Below are 8,739 nucleotides of genomic sequence, written 5' to 3'. Positions count from 1 at the left end.
AAAAAAAAAAAAAAAAAAAAAAACACCAGAGCTGCTGTCATGGTGTACCCATATTCCTGTGGCCAGCTCCGTGGGTGTGGCTCCTCCTGGATTGGACTCAGCTGTCGGCATTCATCTCATCACCTCTGCTCCTTTGGACTACTGTCAAGGCTGTGCCTTCTCCAGCATCTACTTCCAGTTTGTTTGCCTTCTCTGAGGCAGTAATTGGTCTTGTACTCTTGTTAACTCTTAAAGTTGATGAAGTTTTTGCCTCAAGCTTTCTGTGAACTGCCACAGTCTGGTTCCACTCAAAGACTCAACCTCCAGTCACGCCACACTGCCGCTAACCACATGCCACCAACAGGACAAGCAGTTATGGTTCTCCTTCAATAGGCTAAAATACCCCGAAAGAAAAGAAACTCCACTCACTTCCTTGGGCTGTAACCTGCACCTTCCTCCTCCTCTCCTTGGTCTCGCTCTGTCTCATCACCCCGACATGAATTCAAAAGTTCTACCATCCAGTCTGCTACATCCGCTCCTGGTTCTGTTCACTAGACACTCTGGACAGTAGAACCAATTGTTCTCCATGCTGTCTGTTACTAGCATTTGAGTCTGATACATTTTTCTCTGCTAACATGACAGCTATCCATCCATACAGTTTTGATCCAGATGGAAGCTCAGACAAGGAAGATGAAGATGTTAATGGATCTATTTGTCATTTGAGGATTTAGAATTGGACTAGAGCAAGGAAACTTTGGCCCGCACATGGCAGTCACTGCGTCACAAACTCAAGCTTTTTAAAACTGTGGGTTAACATCTGATTCTGATCCAACACGATTTGAATGAAGAAATACTTAGAAATACAATTTTAATCATATATATATATATATATATGTGTGTCCTATATCATGAAAGAAATGCTACAAGAAGGTGTTAAAAAGACTAAAAAGACAATTTCCATTGGAGTTGATCTTTAAGCTCATCACACTCTCTGGGAAACAGACCCTGGTTTCTCATGCACCAGTCCCACACCCGGCCAACTGAGCCGTCCAGCCACTGGAAGAAGCTTTTTTAAAACTATTAATACCAGAGTTGTCATCGTCAACACCTAAATAACACACACCCTTTTTTTTTTTTTTTTTGATTGCGTACCTCCCTATTGTAAACTGTTGCATATCAGCACAAATCTGCTTTTCTCCATCTCAGAATCTGCTCGAATTATTTTTATTGCTTTAACGGTTGAAGAATTATGGCTGTCTAAATAATATAAACCCAGGCAGCTAAATCTCTGGTGTTAAAGGGTTAATGAACAACCTGAGTAAAATATAACTATCCCATCTGAACTCAGAATGGCATAGTGGTTCTGAAGTTGATAACTTCATCATTTATCTGCTTTAGAGAGGCCACTTCCGTGTGGAAAAACAGATCAAGCTCTTTGATTTCTGCAGTTCACTATGTGCAGCACGGCTACAGGAAAATACAGAAGGATTCTGCTGCAACCACCTGGATTATTGACAACCTGACAGAGAGCCTATAGTTTGCACTACTGAAGGGTTGTGTGTCTGAGGATGTCAGCAGTACTGGAGCCCTCCAGGGGACTTCACTCTCCCTGTTTCATTTCACCTTGTACTTCCCCTCAGACCTCCAGTGCAAGTCAGAATCCTGTCATCTCCAGAGGGTTTAATGCAGAAAACTTGTGTCATCAGAGCAGCCACTTCATCTTAAAAAAAAATAAAAAAATAAAAAATGGGAAAATAAAAAGGGCGACTTGTGATTTAAGGACAACCAGGACAGAGTTTTCTTTCTGGAGGGTGGAAAAAAACCTGGGTGTTCATCTGAGCCAGAGGTACAACACTAAAGCTGTTAACAAGAAAGGAGATAACATATTCTACCTAAGTCTTTTAACCTTTGCAGCAAGATGCTGCATGTCATCTGTTAGTCTGAGCTGGAGAGGGTAATTTTCTTTGTAGCCATCTGTGGGGACAGCAGCATCAAAGCCAGCAAGTCAAAGAAACCCAACAAACTGATGGCGAATGCTGTAGCCTCTCTGTTCCAGACTGCACCAGAGCCCCTTGGGCTGATTGTAGAGAGATTATTATTGCACAAGCTGCTAAACATCGCTGACCGCCACACACAGTTTTCACAACATATTTATAAAACAAGAGAACCAGCTCTGTTGCAATATGGACGGATTTGGACAGTAAATTCTCACTGCAATAACTCCTGACTCTTTGAGCAAGAAATAGACATAAATTAAAATGACATCCACAGCTAACCAGATTTTTATATTTGTTAATTTAATTTTTAAACCCCTGCTAGCAATGCACTGTAGTAACAGAAATTAATTTAGTGATATTTATGAACGATTAATTCGCTGAACTTTAAAGTTGTCCATAGTTCAGAGGTAAAGCGTCTCTGATTGGAAGATGACAGGTTTGGTTCCCACTTTGCCTGCCCATGTGTTAAAGTGCCCTTGGCCAAGACTCTTTCTTGCCACCAGTCACTGCAACATGCGTTCAAGTGACCACTTCCAATGAAAGGTCTTTGTAAAAATGCGTTTTGTGGTACACTCAAAACTCTCATGTTTATGTGTTGCTACGCAAGTTTTTAAGTCATTTTTTAGGCTCTATCTACAAAACTCCTGAGCATCGAACAGGTGTTGAAAGTTAGTTGAACTTTGACCAATCAGGGACTCAAATTTGGTCAGGATATACGGGTAGAATTCCTTTTATAAATTCACAACCGTTTAAAAATTGATCATGGAAGGGAAATTAATAAGTGCAGTTTGTGGCCTCTTCTAGCTGTAGGTACATGGTAAACGGTGTATACTTATGTAGTGCTTTACTGCCTTCCTCGAAGGCCAAAACGCAAACCACTTTGCGGCCACAGACCCATTCACACACTGATGGTGGCTCTGCTTCCAAACGCTGGCGGAAACCTTCCACCAGAGGCAATGTGGGGTTTAGTGTCTTGACCAAGGACACTTTGGGTGGGCCAGGTGGGAGTCGAACCTGTAATCTACCAATCGAAGGTTAGGTACCCACAGCCATGGGAAGAGACATAGTATCGGGTAGTGGCAGTCTAGAACCCTTGTTCAGCGAGTTCTTGAACGCACAACATGAGCTTAGTTTTAACTTAGTATTAAGCGGTAGAGGTGTCATGAGTATGTGGATGTATATGTATGAATGGGCCTGTGACTGTAAAGCCTAGACATCCTCACTCCCAGCTCGTCATTTATGGACATATGGTTTGAGTCCCCTCCGTGTCACTTTTTGACGTTTTTTATGTCCCCATCTCATCGTTTTTTGTTGCGCTGGCTGTTTCCATTATATCAAGGATCCCCAATCCTTGGGACATCGTACTGGACGTGGTACCAGACATGGTAATGGTTGAAGAACTGGTCTGCGTCCCAAGGGTTGGGGTCCCTGATTAGCATCTGTGGTCTGGAACCAAGAGGTCCTCGAGCCGGGTTGAGAACCCCTGATTTAATGGGAACAGCCAGCACATAAAAAAAAAACAAAAAACAACGAGTTAGGGACACCTAAAACGTTCAAAAGTAACTACGATCATGTATGACAAGTTGGGGTGAAAATGTGTTGGCAAAGGGCTTTGGGCCTTCAAGGATTGCAGGGAAGTACTATACAAAAAAACAGCATTTACAATTGTTCTTAACAAATCTTCAGAGTAAAGATGGGCTGATCTGCTTACAGTAGTTTTCCTTTCCTCTAATAGTAACAAAAACACTGGTCTTTAAATTATTGGTTGTTTTTACATATTAAAACAGCCATTGAACAAACATGGCCAGCCTCCACATCACAGTTCACGTCAGAGCAATCAGACGCTGCAGTCATGCAGAGAAATGTTTCCCCCATTGGTGTTAACTCACTCATTTACAGAGCAGCTTCCAGCTCATAAAAAAGCAGAGTGATCACAATATCACTTGTCCATCCTTCCTTTTACTGCATTTCTAAATTGTATGCTCGGCCCTTTTCCCAGAGAAACAAAGAATTAAGAAATTCTAGGGGAATAAGTGAGACCAACAGCTTTTTAAACTGTGGTGGATCCACTGGGATTATGCTCACTGGCCTGAAAACAGTTCATTTGAAACAATTGCTACTGAGTGGTAATTTTTGCTTTAGTCTCCTCTCCCTGCTTAAAGTCTTCTCACTTTTTGCTTTCAGTTAGAGCTCCTCTCTCACATTCACTCGCAGCTCCAAACGGGCTGGAGAGGCGCTCATTACGTTTCAGATGAACATTTTGATGGACTAAATCTCAAACTGGTCCTCATTACAATGAATTCACAAGAGGCACACATACTGTTTAAAAATATCAGCCTTTTCAATGTCATAGTTTGCATTAATATTAGCTTTAACTTTATGAGCAATTACATTTGTGCATGAACAGAAAAGCTCGAAATCTGAAGTTGAGTTTTTGACCTCTCCAATCTTCACTGTGTTTTCAACCCAAACACAGACTCCCGTGTTGCTATCCCATTGGCAATGCAATAGCATGCCCATGTAAGGTTGCGTGAACAGGTTAGTGAAAAATAAACATTAATTATTTACTGAGGAGCAGAGTGAGAAACTCAGAACTGCCTGAAATCGCGTTCTCACTCTGATGGGCTAAAACTCAGCCCAGGTCCTCACAAAGACAGCTAAATCAGACGTAAACACACTCACCTGGAGGACTAGCAGCAGTAGACAGCTTCCTGTACCTGTTGCATGGAAAAAGGGACATGAATCCAATTTAAGGATACCAGAGGAGAGTCTATATATGTATATTTAATTACTTTTACGTACATTCAATGTCTTTACGTGATTCCATTTTGATGAAGCAAACTGATAAAAACAAGTGACTTATTGAGATTTTTTGGGGTTTGGGTATCTTTCCACTGAGCATGACAATGGCCGTGTTCAGCTGAATGACAAAAGCCAGGAGGAGAGGGTGCACATTACTAATTGAGCACTGTATCCAGATGGACACACATATCATGACCAGTTAGAAAACGACCCACACCTCCATGACCATATGAAGCTAGAAAGTTAGAGCCTACTCCTCCTTTCCTGACATCGGTCTTGGCGTTGAACCAGTTGTTTAATAACAACCAGGAAGCACTCTCAAACCCAATTTTCAAGGTGGTCTCAGTTCGTTTCCAATTGGACTGAACCTTTTTTTGCTTAGAAATTCCTCCGTCTAATTACGGTCCATGCTGGGACTGGAACAACTAACCAACCAAACATGGAGCAGCGATGAAAACAGCAACTCAATAAAATGTGGTTGGATGAATGCAGTTTTATTACAACAAATTTTAACGTGATACACATTGCTTCTCACACTGTTTTTCCAACTATCTATATGTCATAAACACTAATTTATGTACCTCATAGCCGCAATCGTTTTTAGTAACCGTCTTGCAGCATGCCTCCTTTGCAGTAAAAAGTGTTCAGACATTCAAAATTGTCCAGCAAAATAAAAAGTTCAAGTAAGTCTTCAACTGTCTTGACAAGAATTTGCAAAGTGCAGCATCTTTGTCTTTCTCGTTTTGTTTTGACCCACCCCTGTAACTGTTGGAAGAGATCTTTAGTCACGGGATTATGTTTACCAGCTTTGGTCCGGAACAGAAATCTCCGGTAGATCACAGTCTGAATACAGACCAAACGCAAGGTTTAGGACTAGACCTAGAAAAAAATCAGTCCAGAAAAAATCATTTTTCCAGTCTGAATACACCTATAGTTTCTCAAGGAGACATCCACTCTGGATTAATGTAGAGTGTAGCTCAACTGAAATGAAGATAGGTCTAAAGCAGGCTGATGCATTTGTTGTGCAGACAGGAATTATGTGACCTTTACGCGTTATGAGATAATATTAGCACAAGCCATTATACAGTCTCAAAAATGTTGTGTTAGAGGCTCCATGGACTCTAAAGCTCCACTGTTGCATTGTACACCATGTTCATGGCTATATTAAACTCAAACCCGAGATCCCTGACATAGACGTTCCTCCACCAATCTCCTCTTAAACCTCTAGGGAGGAAGCACACAGTGTGAAGACACCAGGAGTGTGCACCCTTCTGAGAAGATGCATTGTACTGATAATTACATAATCAATTTGATTAATTCTGAAAATGCAAATTAGCTAATTAAAGGACCTGGACTTATAGAATTACCACTGATTAGCTGGCTAAGCACTACTGTTGCCCTCTGGATATGCCCCAATTAAGCCATAATAAGTCTGTTTTTTCACGCTGTGGCAGTGATATGAAACATAAATTATGGTCGTTCAAAACAGTATGAGAAGAATTAAAGAAAACATTTCACATTGTGGTTTGCTAACAAGGAAAGAAGGCAGAAGTATTATGACGAGTAACTAACGCATTCTGGCTTTGCATATGTCAGGCTGCCGTCTAAAATAAGGCTAGTTATTCAAAACTGTGTTTCAGGTCCTTTTTTTTTTAATCTCTTAAATAAATAAAACTTTGACTCTGTTTCTCCGTCAGCCCACCAACCCAGCAAAACAGGTAAAAAAAGAGAGCAGGGTGGCTGATGGAGGAAAGGAAGGCTATGGGTTGGCAAACAAGAATGCTGAAATTACATCAGTTTTGGGGGATGGGAGCCAATTAGAGTCCATTTAAGAGGGAGGCTATGTGTTCTTTCATGTTTATGTCTTCATTATGCCCACGTGTGCATGACTTCTGCACATTCCTGTGAGCCCGAGCGTGTGTGTTTTGCTAGGAAGCATCAGCTCGATGTGCACGAGTGTAGAAGCTTACTGGCGGCTTAAACAGCAGCGGGGGGCTTCTGGCTTGAGGTAGCGGAGGAGGAGGGGGGTAGGGGTAAGACATGAGACAGGAGGGGGGGATGAAGAAGTGGAATAAGGCACAGCTGGTTTTTAATTGAGTCTCCCTTTTTACTTCAGCATGTGTATGTGAATGCACTGTATTACACACGTGTTTTTTTTTTTTTTTACTCAGCAATTTCCCAGCTGATGGCTCAGAACTCAATACGTCTGGATGTCACAAACCTTCATACTGAACCCTCCACAAGGGCTGTGGTTTTGGTCATGTGACAAAAAAAAACATTTTCCACCAAACAAGGTGTCCATAGCTCCTCTCTCCCATAAACCTCAGCACTTGGTTTCAGTTTCGGCACAGGGTGGCTGCCTCCTGTGTTTACTTCGGTCTTTGATCTGAATTGGGAGCAACTGGGTCACACCCAACTTCAAAGTTTTTCTCTTTCCCCCACATTTACTGGCCAGTCATGAGTCCTCCCCACATAATATCTTGCTTTTGAAAGCAGTTTTCCAATTAATTTAGCAAGAGAATCTCCTCTGCTGTTGAACAAGTACATTGAGATTGGCCATCACCATATTCTGGTGCTGTGTCTAAAAGAATTGTTTCAGCTTTTTAGGGATTTATTTAGATGCATCTCCTGCTATTGTGTGAAAATTGTCATAAACTTCACTTATATGAAGCCTTGTGATTTCTTCCATCGTAAAATTTAAAAGAAACTTGTGGTGTATTTGGAACTGGTTTAAATATTCACTTTCTGAATATTAAATTTGGAATTTGTTAGGTTTGTCTAATATTTAAACAGCGAACTAAAGTTGTTAAATTGTGGTCAGCAGAACAATAAAGACAGTTTTGTGTGAATACATGCAGCTATGGTCCAGTAATGTTGGATAACATTGTATTTTTTTGCGACTTATTAATATTTCAGTAGGTCTTGGTGAAAGTGTCAAAACTTTTTTTTGACTTTGGCAAACTGAATCCACCATTTTTTTTTTTTTTAAGTTCATACTGAATACAATATCCACATGAAATCCAGGATTGCACTTGTGAGTGCAAATGGAATTCAGGTTTGCTGGAATACCCTGGAAAAACTTTAAACTTTGTAGAAGATTTTTCCAGGCAAAATCTTTTTTCCACTGAACAATGCCAAGCTATGGTGGAAGGAAAAGTCTCCATGAATGACCATTGACAGATTCATGTCCAACAAGGAGATATTTGTGGCTTTTTTGTTTTCTGTAAGGTTTTCTTCTTTAATGCACAAAAATCATTAAATTAAATTACTTAACTTTTACTACAATGCAATGATCTATTTTTTTCTAAGCAGATTTAGTTGCAGCAAAATTTTCTTCATTCACCGATGCACAACCAACTTTTTAAAGATTTTTAGATAAAATATTGTATGAATGAATGAAGGAATTAAACTTTATTCGTGGAGCACTTCGCTATCACGGTGCTGAAGTGCTTTACAATTTAAAACACAAAGAATATTTTGAATTAAGGAAATTTAGAAAAAAAAGCATAAAATTACAACAGGCATTAAAATAAATAATTGACATAAGTATTTATTAAAACAAGTAAACATAACATAAGATGCAACCACCAAGTATTAAAAAAAAATGGTAAAAATCTATTTTTCTTTTGTTCATATTTAAAACTGAAATTATGCACAATTCTGGATGAAGATTATACCAGTTTGTGGTGTGACCTGGGCACAAAAAGCCAATACTGGATGAAACTTTAAAATTCTTGAATGCCCGGACAGCTGAAAGCTCTGTTACAAAGCTATTGTGTATTAAGTGACATTAAATCCCACTCCGATCACTTTTTGATCCATTTTAAAAGCATTCCCACAAGTCCTTTAATCATGATTGTTATTTTTAGCCAAAAAAAAAATACTTGTGTCGTTTTCTATGTTCAGTCATTTTCCAACGTCATCAGAAGTTCTCCTCTGAGTTATGGGTAGGACTGTTAGC

This window comes from Oryzias melastigma, linkage group LG10, assembly GCF_002922805.2.
Source record: "Oryzias melastigma strain HK-1 linkage group LG10, ASM292280v2, whole genome shotgun sequence".
Lineage (NCBI taxonomy): Eukaryota > Metazoa > Chordata > Actinopteri > Beloniformes > Adrianichthyidae > Oryzias > Oryzias melastigma.
Note: the sequence above shows the minus strand (reverse complement) of the source record.